Source organism: Dasypus novemcinctus, chromosome 10 (assembly GCF_030445035.2).
Source record: "Dasypus novemcinctus isolate mDasNov1 chromosome 10, mDasNov1.1.hap2, whole genome shotgun sequence".
Taxonomy (NCBI): domain Eukaryota; kingdom Metazoa; phylum Chordata; class Mammalia; order Cingulata; family Dasypodidae; genus Dasypus; species Dasypus novemcinctus.
The window spans coordinates 37,656,756-37,673,110 of NC_080682.1; positions in this window are offsets into that span (position 1 = coordinate 37,656,756).

Here is a 16,355-nt window from a genome sequence, read left to right on the forward strand (position 1 = left end):
ACATTTGTGAGATTCGAGCAGTAATAATACTCAGTGACCTAGCTAGTGGGAAGGTGGCATTAAAGCCAATACCAACAACTTTTACCTCTTCTGAAGAAATCCATCTTATGAGCATATATGAACCAGGTGCCCAATGTCACACAAATCACAGTGCCCTTTTATCACTCTCCCTTGCTTGATTTCATTATCTCTCTGTAAATGAGGAACTTAATTTCAATATCACTAAGACTATTTCCAGCTGCTATATTTTGTCTCTATGTGTAGCTATGATTCTAATGCTGTTCAGACCCATCCCACTATTGTAGTGACTTTGAAAAAAAAGTCTCTATAAAAAGGAAAGCACTGTATATCAAGACTGATTTGACATGGCATAAGAGTAGCAATGATATCAATGAGATAGTGGAATTATCCCAAAGTCAAATACTTTTAAACACAGCCTTTTTAAGTGGTCTCTTATTCACATTCCCACTTTCATAGACACTTCATAGAATTAGTTAAACAACTTTATTAGGGCTCAAGTAAATACATATTAAAACCTCAATGTAGTACCATGAATCACCCACCTACATGATGACTAAAATGACAATCAGAATAACAATTGTTGGTAAGTATGTGCATCACCCATATCTCTTACACATTGGTAGTCCAAAGGGCAGTTGTCATCCCTTTTTGAAAAACTGTATGGAAATATGTAGTATGAATGAATATCCTCCCAAAGTCATGTGCAAAAATATTCACAGTAGCTTGATTTCCAATAACATTAAAAAAAGAAATAAACTCAGGTTTACCAGAGATTAACAATAAATCAGAACTGATGAATTTTTCAAGGATCACTTAGAAAATATTTTAGGCTTTGCAGGCTATAAAGTCTCTGTCACAAACGCACAACTCTGCCTTTGAATCTCAAAACCCAGAAACAATATATAAATGAATGGGGTGATTGTGTTCCAGTAAAATTTTATGGGCCATTGATTGCTAATCCCAGCTCTAGATTGAATAAATAGCATCTGGTATGTTGTATATTGGACTACTCCAAAGCAATGAAAATGAAGAACTACCATAACAAACAAAAGCTTAATGAATCTCACAAACACATCTTTAGTGAAAGATGTCAGGTATAATTGTATACAAAGAATATGATTTCACTGTGACATAGTTCAAAAACATACAAACTCATCTTTTACATTGGACATCAGTTTGTGATGGGGTGTGTGGATGATTTCTGAGATGCTTAGTAATGTCCTGTTTGTACTCTTGACTCTGGATACAGAGATATCTTCATTTCTGAAAATTGACTTGATGTATAGTAATCATATGATCATTTTCTAAAAGGTTTCCAAAATCAAAATCCATCCACTATCATATTGGAAGCAACTTCAGAATTTCAATAATATGTTTTCAATCTCCACCAGTTTCTTATATATAATAAGTATTCAAATATATTTGTAGATTTAATGTAGAAAACAACTTTCATAGAATGTCAGTTAATAATTATGCTTTATGTTACTAACAATGGGCTGCCTTGCTTTTATAACAAAAGGTCTTTATCAGTACATGAACACTTCTGGTCAATCTCCATCGTTAGGGAGACATAATGTACTTTAGTATTAGTGTTATGCAATGAACTCTGTTTCTGAGTTCTTGCCTCAGGGCCAGGGAATGATTATCTGAAGATGGTGGTCTTGCCTGTAGACAGCTGACTACCTAGTATTATTTTAGCGGCAGCAGGGTCACCGGAAAGCCTTCGACCTAGACATATACTTCTAATGAGCTTACCTCTGATGCCTGAAATTTCTACTAAAGATATTGATTTAAATTATAAGAGTAACATTCTAAAGTAAAATACAAATCCCTTTGGAAGGCCAATTAAGTTATCTAATTTGTAATAATGTAGTAGCTATCCGAGCATCAGTTTTAATGGAGAAGGCTGGAGGGAAGCTAGACTATGTGATCTGTGTGAAAAGTCATGTATTGGAAACTTATTCTTGATCTTGCCTAAGCAGAGTTTACTTTGAAGGGATTGACACACTGGAGAAAGAGAAGCACCTGGGAAGCGGACTTGGCCCAGTGGTGCCACACAGGGGTGTCTCCCAAGTAGGGGAGCTCCACATACAAGGAGTGAGCCCCATAAGGAGAGCCACCCAGCACAAAAGAAAGTGCAGCCTATCTAAGAATGGTGCCGCCCACACGGAGAGCTGACACAAGAAGATGAACAAAAAGAAACACAGATTCCTGTGCCACTGACAACAACAGAAGAGGACAAAGAAGACGACACAGCAAAAAGACACAGAGAACAGACAACCAGGACAAGGCGGGGTGGGGTTGGAGAGGGGGAGAGAAATAAATAAATAAATAAATAAATAAATAAATAAATAAATAAATAAATAAATAAACAAAAAAAAGAGAAGCACCTAAAGGGAAAATGAATTCGGAAAGGTGTTAGAAGAGAGTGAGCAAGAACAACTATATCTCCTCCAAATATGTACTAGAGAAGTAGATAAAGGGAGTAAAGATCTTGGGTAACACAAATGCATTAGCTTCTTGTGGTTACATAGGGAAAAATTATTAACACTTACTTAGGTTGTCTGAATGATGCCTCAGTACTATTTCTCACAGGAGTACATTTTGTATTTTAGTATTTACATCATCGCATGAAGAATAACAGTGACATATGAAAAGACTTTAAAACTGTTGCCTTAATCATTCTCTGCTTTCAAAATTAGGAATATATTAATTTCACTGATTTCACTGATGAGTCTCCTAGTTTTACCAAAAGCAAGGTAGACAAAAAGAATAACAAAATCATATTCTGGATTACTCATTAGTGGGGTTTTAAAAGACACAGGAAATGATTGTGTGAATGTTGGAGTGCATAAAATGGTATAGGACTTATATATCTTACTTTTTTTTTCACATACGTATTTTGCATTGACTGGTTTAGTGAAAGTTTTAGTTTCCTAGGTTGCTCCAGCAAATAGGAAAGGATTAGATTTAAGAACATCACACACCACCATTTAGACTTCCAAAATACATGTTATTTCATTATATAAAATATATTTATTCCATCAAAACACCAAAAAGCCTTAAGTTGTTTCAGAAACAATGTAAAGTACAAAGTTTCATCAAAGTTGGTTATGGGTATGGTCTCTTCTGGTGCACAATTCTCCTCTCTCTGTAGAACTGTGAAACCTAGAGAACAAGCTGTCTGTTGAAAATATATAATGAAGGGACAGGCATTGGGTTAACTCCATTAGATTTCAACATCTGAGTGTCATCTATGGAATGATAGTTTGTCCTCACAGCCTGGTGGAGCAGCAGCCTCAACCCTTCCAAAGTTTGCGGAGTAGCAAATTTTGGTAACAGGAATGGAACACTGCTACTGCACATAACAAAAATGTGGAAATGACTTTAGAATTTGGTAATGAGTAGATGCTGGAAAAATTGTGAAATGCTTAATAGAAAAGGTCCTGATTGCTTTGAAGAGATTGATCATCAAAATATGGAAAGAGTATTGAAAGAAGGTAGTTATAAATACAAGGTATGACTATGAGACCAGTTACAGAAATAAGGACTGTAATAATTATGAATATCTCTTATTTTTTTTTGGTTGTATGTTTCTATACATACATAAAGCAAATATCTTTTTTTTTCCCCCATCTTATCCCCTTGACATATGATGTTATATTAACTCCATGTCATTGTATTTATTTGTTTTCTTTTGTTTTTAGGAGATACTGGGGATTGAACCCAGGTCCTTGCACATGGGAAGCAAGCACTTAACCACTAAGCTACATCTGCTCCTCTGTCATTGTATTTGAGTTATAGGATATCAAGTTTAAGAGTAAATATTACCAAAGACCTGCATTCTATCTTTGGGAGCATTAGCACATTTCAAGCTTTATACAGGACAGTTGACTATTAAGATATGAAAAATATGACTGCATTTCTTTTTATTTAGAGATTAAATGTAGTTTAAGGTGATGTGTATGACTGCCAAGGGGTAAACTGTTATGGTATTGTTCATGTGACAATTGGCCAGGATGTGCTGCTTAGTGGTTTGGTCAAACAAGCACTGGCTTGATTGTTACTGTGAGGATATTTTATGTACTTAAATCATCAGTAAGTTGATTGCATTTTTGGCTGATTACATCTACAATCAACTGAGATTAACTTCAACCACAGCATAAGTCTCATCCAATCAGTTGAAGACTTTAGAATAGGAGATTGATGATTTCAGCAGGCTGAAAAGAGAATTTCCAGCTCTACATCAGTCAGCAAGCTTCTCCTGGTGAATTCATCAAAAACTTCCACTGGAGTTTCCAGCTTGCTGCCTGCCCTGCAGAATTTAGACTTTAATATCCCCAAGGTCACATGACAAATTCGTATAAAGATCTCATAATATTTACAGAAAATCTCCTGCTGGTTCTATTTCCTTAGAGGACAATGACTAATGCAGTATCAATTAAATCAACTGCATTATAATACAGAATTTACAGGGTATTTTTGTTGAGATCTTTGTATATTATCTTGAAATATAAATCTTTAACAGAAGTTTAATGAGCACACAGAAATCTTTGCTTGTCAATGTGTGGAAATAATTCACACAATATAAAATACCACGCCAAACCTGAAGAATACAGATAGACTCCTCCAAGGCTGCCACATTGCCACAAATTCAGGGGACACCATTTTTATTATTTTGTATTTGCTCCCTGGAATTGTGAAATATAGTGGCCATCCATGTCACTTACTTTTCATACCAAATTTTAATAATGCTTCAGTGTTTACTTTAAACTAATAAAGCAGTCTACCTCCAATAAGACGAGCCTTCCTTTATGCTTCTTTTGGCTCACAAACACCTATGGTGGAATTTTGCCTTGAATTAGATGTAATTGGATGACTTTGCTGTATATTTAGAAATCTAAAAATTTGTGGGACAATAATTTTGAATTTCCAAACAAGTCTTTAATGGAAACATATATGAGCCCTCCATGAGTTTAACCAATTGAGCTTTAAGAGGGTTTTTTAATCAGGAACTTATTGAGAACAAGTGCTCTGCAGGCCATAAAAACTTTATGTCTATGAGACTGTAAGTGTTACAAATGCATCCATAAAATGATGTTGTTAATAAAAACTTAGTGCATATGATATAATGTATTAAATGTATTATCATTTATTGTGCTAAATTATATTATATATTAAAAATGGTTAGCATTTGTTTAGAACTCCAAAATGTTCTCTATTTAACATCAAATAATTTTTCCCCAAGTCCATTTCTAAAGGCTTATTTTAAAGAAACATCTGGCAATGATAAATTATGTATGCATAATTTTACTCATTTTTAGCTTGCTTATGGTATAAGGAATTTTTAATAAACCATAGATGGATGAAATAAAGTAATGCACATTAACAGGAAGCAATGTAATATCTCTGTAATTTTATATATAATTGTGGTTTTAGCCTTCATAATTATAAAAATTGAAAAATTGTTACATATACAAGAAAACATGGTTATCTTTAGGTAATGTTACCATATTATAAACTTCTTTTACTGTTTCAGTGTGTTTAATGGGAATGTATATGCATGTATACATGTATTTGTAATAAGAAATTGAAACAAAATTTCTATGTTGAGGTTGGTGAGGCAGAAATAATAAATGTTTGTTTAGAGATTGTGTAGTATTTTTCAGATATAATAGACGTTTGTGTACATAGGAATAAAAAACAATGTTAAAATTCTGTACTTCCTTAATCACCCACATGTACAGAATATGAGATGATAAACCATGTGACTATAGCATTAACATATTTATGATCATCAAGAGCTGAACCCTCAGGGATCAGAACCAGAGATAGTTATTTCATCTAAACAAATGAAGAGACAATTCTGATCATGCATGTGAATACAGCTGCATCAAAGAAATATCACTAGTTCTGGATTAGGTACTAATATGTTTGTTGTCTTGATTTATTTTTTAGATTTCTTTAGAAATATTGTCCCTCTTTCCTGTAAAATCAAGTTTAAAAAAAAAAGGTATGGATTTTATATACATTTTCTTTTTAGTAGCATTTTTAAACATCCTTACATCAGTTTGTGAATATAAACCATGCTGGCTCTAGTAAATTAAACAGAGGGAGCCAAATAGCAAACCACACCACCTCTTTGTCTTTCTCTATGTGCACTATCAGCCCCTCTGGTATTAGTTCTAAAAGGTTCTTTGCAATCTCCTGAGCAACAGCAAATTTTCAAGTGAGGCATGGTTAACCCTGACTTATTTCTCTCACTTCAGTTTATTTCTCAATGAGCATTCCCCCCCCCCCCCCGCCCCGGCCCCCCCATTCTCAAGCAGCTCTGAGCATTCCTGCTTCAGTAGTTCCTGAATCACAGGCTATGTCCATCTCTGAGCTAATGACACACAGGGCTGTTTACTGAAGCTGGTCAGGGTCTGAATGATAAAGGGGGAAAAAGGGAGAATATTATATCCAAGAAATTGTCTTAGCTTTGCCTCCTCTCACAATTTTGGGTGACCTGATGAAAGAATTAAAGGGTATTTATTACAGGTACTTCTCACTTAAAGTTCTTTATTGCAGAATATTTCTAAAAAATTGAAAAAAAAATTAAAAAAGGCTTCCTGTAATACATGTCTAATCTGGAACAACTAATGGTAAGGACCATAATCGTCAAACCTGTGGATGATAATTTCTTAATCTATATACCTGTTTTGCTAAGGAAGAGGCAGAAATTCTAAATGCTATGCAAAGGCAGGTTTATTCAATCAAATGAGTTTCAGTTTATATCAAATGATTATAACAACTGAGCAACAACAGAAACAAGTAATTAATTAAAAACATAGGAAAGAATGAAAGTATATATAAACACTCACCAAATTGGGGGAAAACACAGCATCTGATCTCTCATGAGACTGGGAAGTCGCTCTGTAGCCAGTCAGAGTCTTGATTGAAAAATGGTTCCAGGCAGAGCATCTGCTCCAGGGTGAGACTTCAACTGACAGGTTGGCAACCATCCCTTTTAAGGGGTTCTGAACCTCAGAACTCCAATGAGTCTTGCAACTAATGAAGATGACCTCACTGAAAGTAACCAAATCCATCCGGTGGGGGATGCATAACAGGAGCATTAAGATCTTTAGCTTCTAAATTTACAGGGGATACAAATAGGATGTAAATATCACATCTAGTGACTTGCTCCTTCTAAACATTTGAATTTGGGTAATGGAAGATGGGGTTGCCTGCATAGCAGCATTATAACATTCCAAAAGACAAAGGACAAGTTAATCATTCACAATTCTAGGCTAAAATAGCTTAGACTATTGAGAAAGCTTATGAATTCACAATTATTAATAATAATTTTCTTTTAATATATTGAAATCAGAAATTGAAAATATTATGAAGACTTTAAAGATTGATATATAAATAATGTGATTTAATTTGGGTGATGGTATGCTGCATAATGTGAACATTGTTGTACAAATATGAGATATTTTTGTCAGTATGATTTTATAGATTTGCATTAAATTGTATGCATTTAATTGTCAATCAACTTCAAACAAACCTTGGAATACACACATACAGATATGTAGAGAGAGTTATTGACAATGAGAATGAAGGAAAAAGTAGTAAAAGTTCTAAGACAATATAATGATTTCCACCCTGTGATATTGGTGATGGTGTGAGTATTGATGCCAGATTGGATCTGAAGTGATTATGGAGAAAAAGAATTTGTATTAGCGATTTTTTTCTGCCTAACAAATTACCACAGATTTAGCCACTTTCTCTTGGTTGCCAGTTACCAATAATAATTTCCTCATTTCCTTTTGAGCCCTCATGAGCATTGTGAACCAAGTTCAGATTTTTTATAGCAAACTGTCTAAAGTAATTTAGGTTTTCTGTATCATGCTGGGCAAAATCCTTCAATCCTTTGGCTGCTTCTGACTCCTAAAGCCATTTCCACATATTTAAGTATTTGTTCTCACAAAACCCCAATTCCAATGCCAATGTGTGATTTCATTCTGCATAATGCTGCATAATAAATCATCATTACAATCTTTGCAGCTTAAAACAACACACATTTTCTCATCTGTTTCAAGGTTTCTCACAAGGCTGCAATCAAGCCATAAGTCAAGTCTGGGATGTTATCTAGGGGTTTGACTAGAGAAGGACCCACTTCTAAACTCATTATGTTATTGGACAAACTTCAGTTCCTCCAGTGCTGTCAGATTGAAGGCCTCAGTTTCTAACTCACTTTCAACTTACTCATTCCTTGCTACATAGACCTCTCCAAAATATTTAAAAATTTCTGTATTAACATTTTGCATGGAATTTACCAATGCTTTGCTAATCCTGAGTTTGGTGGAAAAGGATTTACAATGGAGGTTTCTGCTTAAAACATTTTAAAGGCATCAAATAAACCTATATTAAAATTTTATTTGATTATTTTTCAAAATTTATACAAAAGATACTCTTTGAGAAATGTAAAAGTATAATACAAATACATTAAAAGCAAAGCTGATAATATTATTTTCTTTCCCATTCATTAGTTAGCAACTTGTTTAATGTCCTTTCTGATAATTTTCTTTACATACACAAACATAAGTTGCAGCAAATCCAGGAGTTCTAAATGACAGAGAAACCCAAAACAACACTCAGAGATGTGGAGGAACAGATTTATTACATGCAGGCTCAGGGGAGAGTCAATCTCCAAATTCTGAGCCCTGCTTTTCAGTTTTCAAAGGTTTATATAGGATTTTACATGGGATCAGCATGACTTTTGCTCATTGGCTAATGCATTGCTAGGTGAAATTTTGCAAGTGGGGTTACAGAAGCAGAATGAAGGTGCAAGGTCATGCTTTTGCAGGCTGATTTACAGAAGGGAGGGCAGGAGTAGTTGTTAGATTACAGAAGCAGGGAACAGGAGTCATCCATTTGATATTCTCCTGCAAAGGCCATGTTCTCGCAGGCTGATTTTCAGTAGTGGGAGCAGGAGTGGTTCATTAGATAGTTTTCCTAAAAGGTTATGTTTTTTATTTATCAACAATTCCTCCCTTTTAATGCCCTTGTAATTTTTATAGGGCGTTCCTTGAGCTAAGTGGAAAAAAAACTTAAGGTAGTAAATCATTTTATAAAACACAAGTACATTATTAAGATTAGTATTCTTTTAACTACATTCCAGTTTCTGGGAGCTGTAGTTGTTACTTCAGTTCCAAACAGCAAGCTGAGCAGTTTGAAGAGTGGAAACTATAGGGAACAGGAATCCATCTAGTCAGGTGATGGTGATTCTCAGTGGCTCTGGGTAATTTGGATTTTCAAGAGACAGTCAGGTACAGGGTGAGTTGTCCAGTTGTCTTGTTTTTCATTGGAGTGTGTCCTTTAACTTTAGTATGATGAAGCCAAGGGACAATACCTAAAAGTTTGAGAGCAGTGGGGATTACAAGGATAACAGTATGTGGGCCCATTCAGGTGGGCTGGAGGGTTTTTTTCAGTCTTTTACACAAACTAGGTTTGCAGGCAAGTGTAGGTATACTGGGTGGCCTAATGGGATGGTATCCTAAGACAAGACAGTTTTGTGTATTTGGGCTAAGGTTTTTGTGTTTTTTTAAACTACTGGAGGGTAGAATCCTGGCCAGTTTTAACTAAGAGTTTGAGATTTCCCTTGAAGGTTTAAATAATTGGGGGTGGTTGTTCAAACAGAATTTCAAAAGATGAGTAGTCTGAGGGTCTGGGTGTGTTTTTGACTTTAAGGAAGGCTAATGGGAGTAGATTTACTCATGGGAAGAAATCCGTTGGTTTTTTTTTAACAGAGCTTGACTAGGGTGGTATTACAGGCTTGATTTATGAGTTTTACTTTCCCTGGGCTCTGGGGCCTATATGCTGTGTGGAGCTTTCACTTAATTCTTAATATTTTTGCTAGCTCTTGTATGATGGCTGCTATGAAAGCCAGGTCATTGTCACTGCCTATGGATAAGGGTATCCCATACTGGGGAATTATTTTTTGGAGCAGAGCTTTAGTTACTTCTCTTATTTTTCAATATGGGAGGGAAAGGTTTTGACCCAGCCCTAGAAGATGCACATTATTACTAATAAGTACCTATACCTTTGACTTGGTTTTATTTTTGTAAAGTCATTTGTGAAATTTTCAAAAGGGGCAGTTCCTGTGTGTTGGATTCCAGTTGGAGCCTGGGCACCTTGGGAGGGGTTGTTTTCAGCACAGGTTTGGCATCGGCAGCTAATGGTGGTACAGACCGAAGTCATCTGGGCAATGTAATAATGTTTTCTGAGTAGGGCTTTTAAAGCAGTCTTTCCAAGTAAGTGAGCTGGTGGTATTGTTGAACAAGGGTGTAGGTAGCCTCTTTGGAATGAAAACTCAGCTATCCAGGAGTAGCCAGTTTTCTTCTGGGGTTTGGTGCTTTTCTTCTCTTTACTCACTCCTGTTTTTCCTGGGTATAGTTTTGTTTTTTAATGTGTTGCTCTAAAAGGGACAGGTGAGGCACCAGTGGGGATTGAAGTTTGAGGGCTTTTTTGGCTGGCTGTCAAGCCACTTCATCAGCTAGTGTATTTCCTTTAGTAACTGCATCTATTGTTTTCTGATGTCCCGACAGTGAGTGACAGTGTTTTTGCTTGGTTTCCCAGACTGTCTCTAGTAGTTGAAGGATTTTTTCTTTATTTTTTACTTCTTTTTTCCCCGCAGTTAGGAGTCCCCTTTCCTTATAAATTGCTTTCTGGATAGGCACAGTAGTGAATGCATACTTAGAATGTAAATATTTACCATTTGTCCAGTGGCCAGTTGTAGGGCTCGAATTAGCACCCAGTGTTTTGCTTGCTGTGCAGATTAGCCTTTAGGTAGGTGAGCTGCTTTTATTAAGGGTGAGCTGCTTTTATTACTTGTTTAGCTGTGGTGACTGTGTATTTAGCAAGCCTCTTTTCATTTCTGGTAAAACTGTTGCCTGTTGTGAATAGGGTTTGATCTGGGCAAGGAAGAGGCCTGTCCTGGAGGTTGGGCAGCTGGTATACACTTTCGTGTCATTTCTGCCCAGCTGAGTTCAGGAGTTCCCCTTTCAGTTGGCAGAAAAGTGGCAGGGTTTAGGAAAAGAAGTGGGGGAGCTTTTTGAAGCTCTGTGGGAGCTGAGTCCAAGTTAACTGAGTATTTTGTTGAGTACTGCGATTCTTCCATTTAAAAGTAAATGTAGACTAGCTCTGGGGAACTACCCACAGGCAGAAAAAAAAAGCATCCTTTAAATCCAGACACATAAATCAGGTGGCCTCAGGTGGTTCTGGCAGCAGTGGGGAGTTTCAGAGTGAAGTATTCCCCCCTTTTCAGGGTAGCCTTTCTCATTTGGTCTGGTCTGGATTCTTTAAGGCTGTTGCTAACAGGCAGACCTACTGTTTTATTCACTTTTGCTTCCCCCTCAGCAGTTTTGTCCCAGTTGATGAATACTTTGTTTGTGACTTTGAGGAGCTGGGTGGTGTTTATCTTTGCAAACCCATTTAGATTTGGAAGTTTTTGTTTGATATCTGGTGCTGCATGGCAATGAAAACTGCATTGACCATTCTCTGGCTCTCCAGGGCTTCTGGGTTGAAGGGGTGTAAATCTTGAAGACTATGCAGAGTTGTCATTAAAATTTCGCAGAGGATATTTTTCAGGCTTTTGAGTGATGGAGGCCATTTTGGATATGTTTGTGGGCTTTGTCCCTCCTTCCCATACCCCTCAGAGGAGGGCTTCTCTATACCACTGAGGGCAACCTGTCCCTGATTTGTGTTTAAGTTCCAGGTTGGTTGAGCTTTTGGTGCCACTTCTCAGGCTCATTTTTCTAGCTCCAAGACACCTGTTTTTGCAACTACTTTTTGGCTTCTGTGAGGATCTGGCATCTTTCTTCTGTATTAAACAAGATTAGGAGTTGGAGGCAATCATCCCATGGGGCGGTAGGTTTGGAAAATGAATTTGATGAGGTTGATAAGAGCCTGAGCCTTTTCCAAATATGAAATGGTGTGGTGCTTCCAGTTTAAGAGATTTGTAGTTGTGACAGGCTGATAAAACAGGATTGGCCTCCTGGGTTGGAGGCTTGCACTGATCTGGGCTGGACCCTGTATTTCATGGAGAGGCATCTGAAGTGCAGATTGCACTGACCAGAGTTTTTTTTGTTTTTTACCAAAGGGGTTTCAGGATCCCCCCAAGGGGGGGGGGGTGACAGGTCTGGGGAGACTGAAGGTGAAGGAGTTTCTGGGAGATCTGTAGAAGCTCCAGAGCAGGGAGATGTCCTGGAACTGCTGGAACATATGACAGGGTTAGTGGGTTTTTTCAAGAGATTTTTGTAGAATAATAGGTTTTCGAGGTCTGGCCATTTGAGCTACTAGGACCCTATTCTGACCCTTTCTTTCAACACAGAATTAAATCTAAGGGGGGCAGTGTTTGGGCAATTTCTAACCAGGAATTGATGTAGGGAAACTGATCAGAGTGGTCAGGGGTCCCAGTGACTGCCTGTCAAACTGCACAAACCTTGGCCACCTCTAGGGTTCTCTCTGAGGACCAATTAACACCAAACTTAGGCCACTCCACTTTGCACAGAGTCCAGAGAATTCCAAGGGACATAGGGACAAGGAACACCATAATTTCTGGAAAAACCCTTCTTGAAGTTTTTTAATATAAAATTTAAGACTGTGAGTTTGGATTGTGATGATCACATCCCTGAACTGGTGTTGCAAACAAAAGAGGCATGCCTATTACAAGGCCACTCAAGAAGCCCATCTGTCCACAGTTTCTGTGAGAACTTAGACTCATTTTAGCTAAGCTGTCCATGTAGAGCCAAGATTAGCTGTTATACCATATGACATTGCTGCAGAGTGTAGGTTCAGGCCCACTCAGACTCCGTAGCACAGGCCATGGAGCCACAGACTGGATCAGCAGAGGCAAGCTTCTACAGTCCCCATTCATTCACTCAATCACTCAGAGGTTACACAGTCACACTCAAGGACTGCCCTATCCTAAGATCTCAAATCTTGAGATTTGGGCAGGTGATCAGTCTCCCCTTCCATCCAGAGATGGACTTGACTGAGACTCAGAACCTTGGAGCCTTACCTTTCTGGCATCTTCTGATGTTATTCAATCCACCTCTCCACTAAGTAAGGCCAGATCAGAGTATGTGGCCCTCAGGGATCCTTTCCCCAAAGGAGGCCTCATCAAGGGGACAAGTGGTGATGCCTCATTCATGTGTGGAGATCTTCACTAGCCATGACCATGATCCCAAACCAGAGTCTCAAAGGGCTGTTCAGTTCAATTTCCAGGTCAGGGAACCAAATATTGTAGCAAAGCCAAGAGTTCTGAATGACAGAAAAACCCAAAATGACACTCAAAAATGTGGAGGAACAGATTTATTTTGCACAAACTCAGAGGAGAGTCAATCTCTAAATTCTGAGCCCTGTTTTTCAGTTTTCATAGGTTTGTATAGGATTACTTGCTTTCCAGAAACTGGGGTATTTATACATGTTTGTATGTTAATCTTCTCAATCAAGCCTAGGCTTTTGTAAATCCTTCCACATCCACAGGAAGAAACTAATGCATTCTGTTTAATGACTATATAATGTTTCACATTATTGAACTGTCTTAATCTACTCTCTGATTTTCTTACTGATAGGCAATTTTTTCCAGATTTTGGTCACTAGAAACTATGCTACAATAAATATCTATATAAGTATAACTTCTTGAAGTCTAAATACAGAGCTGACATGGTGCTAATGCTTGCATATTTGTTCATCAAAGCCACCAGGGAACAGACCAATTTAAAAGAAGAGAGTAAAGACACAATGTTTCCATGGGAGAAATGACAAAAATTTGCAACCATCTTTAATCTGCCACAACTAACATCAGCCAGTTGTAGAATACTGAAATTTCTCATCCCCAGATTCTTCATGTACTAGTTTTTAGTTTATTCAAACAAATACCCAAGTGTGTGTATGTGTGTAAATTTTAGTTGTCACATGCACATACAGCAATGGGCACTGACTGAAGAGGTACATAAAAATCACATCACCAAAGGGAAATTGGATGGACATTATATCATTGAGGTCAGTTTGAAGGTATGGTTAGCTCAGGTTCCTGCTGAGATAGTCAAGTCAAGCCAGGGACCAACAGTGCAGACTACGACTCAGGATGCATAGAGGATTACATGAGAGCTCTTGGGGCAGACTGGGGAGGACTTAATTTTACAAATTTTATACTTCACCTATTAGGAGAAATTGGCATGAATAATGGCAAATTAAAATTATTTTTGGCAACAAATAGAACCCTGATTTTAAAAAGGCATCTTATGTGCACACAGCTTTTTTAAAAATCACTCTTGCAAGCATGATCAATATTAGTCAAAGCAGCCTCCAAAGTCTCTTTATCTCTATTCTTTGTCCATCACCTGCCAGCTTCATAACCTAAAAATATTATGAAAAGATAGTAAATTACCTATTATTTTGCAAGTTCAGATTTTTAGTAGTTGCAAAATGCACAAAAATTAGGCAAAACTTTTATTTCTGAGGAACTTGTTAGGATGTACAAGGCACATCTGTGAACAAAATAAACAAAATTGGAAACAACTCTATCAGGGACCTCCCTAGTTCTCAGGAAGAGAATCCCTAGAAGATATGGCTCCATGTGAGGGTTTAACTGAAAGACCCTTTGCCAAGTAGGTTGTGAATGGACATGGATCTAATCAGCTATTTCAGTGAAAGTCAGGATTGGTGTTTTAGTTCCTGAAAGGCTCTTGGAAAGTCCTACCATCTGATGATTTGGATCCCTGTGAACTTTACACAAAACCAAAAAGGTTTTTATGAAATTTGTATGAGCAGAACTACAGCCAACTGAGGGTGAAATGGACAGAGAAGGAATGACCTGAAGAAGGAATGACTTCAAACTCAAAGTTATGGAATTCTAGATCTTGATTGAAGAGATTTTCTCAAACCAAGACATTGGGTTCATTCATGTATGTAGAAAGGAAAGATTTGCTCCTGAGCTCAAATTGAGCAGGCCATTTCTATCCTGGTGCTCATAGGGATCAGACTTTGTACCCCATTTTCCAGGGACAGTGCAGTAACCCCAATGTTCAGAAATTGTGGGGTCTGTGCCCTAGCATTTTCAGAAAGCCTGGTTGCTAATTCAAGACTCAGAGAGCATGGGGAGTGTGTACTGGTGTTTGTGGAAACTAATCCCTCTCTCCCAGTGCTTGGAGAAAGTAGGTCCTACACCCTACTATTCAGGGAGAGCATTGTTGCACAAGCTATTGGAAGGGTAGAGCTGCCACTCTATAAAGCCTGGAGGACAAGACATTGATCTATAGATGACTTTGAGACCTAGAAAACTAATGGAGTTTGCACTTCTGGGTTCAAATTCTTTGGGATATGTGACCCTTGTTTTCCTTCCAGTTTTTCCTTTTTGGAATGTGAATGTCTATCCTATGTCTGTTCCAAAATTTCCTACTGGAAGTATATGGCTTATTTTCTAAGATTCACATGTCCGTAGAAGGGAATTTTGCTCCAGAATGGATCACACTTATAACTGATTTTGATGAGACTTTGTGCTTAGCATTATTACTGAAATCACATAAGGCTTTTGGGATATTTTAATGGAATTAATGAACTTTGCTCTGGGAAGAACATGTCCTTTAGGGGTCTAAATATATATGTTCTTGATCTTGGTTCACATTCTCATATGCGTGAACCCATTGCAAATAAGATCTCTTAAAGGTGTTATTTCAATTAAAGTGTGGCCCCATTGCATCATTTTGGGTGTTAGTCCAAATTTTAGTTTCTTTTACAGGCAGAGTGAAAATCAAAAAGACATAGAAGCCAGGAGAGGCTCCCATGTGCATTGACATGTGACACAAAAGCTAAGGACCAAGTTACTCCTGCAACTAGCCACAGAATGTTAGTCTTTGGAAAGAAAGCATCACTTTGCTGACACCTCACTTTTGCACTTCTCTTAGCCTCAAAACCATGAGCCAGTGAATCTTGTTTTTTAAGACAAACTTTTTACATTATTTGTTTTAGAAGCTGTGATATTAAAACAGTAGTGGATGCTATGCTTTCATAAAATCATTGAATTGAGTGTGGATTGCACATGATTTGGAAAAGGCAATCAGATATACTTAAGGAAAACAGTTGCATTTAAGATAAACATTGAAGAATTATATGATACCTAAATGGGGGCATGAAAGAGACTTTTTCATAAATGGAATAAACAGGATGAACAATGAAAAAGAAATTGTCTTTCAACAGAACCTAATGAATTTCATCAGATGACTTCTTGGACTGAAGGAGGAGAGTATAGATTTAATGTAATGAAGTATCATATTAAAATCATT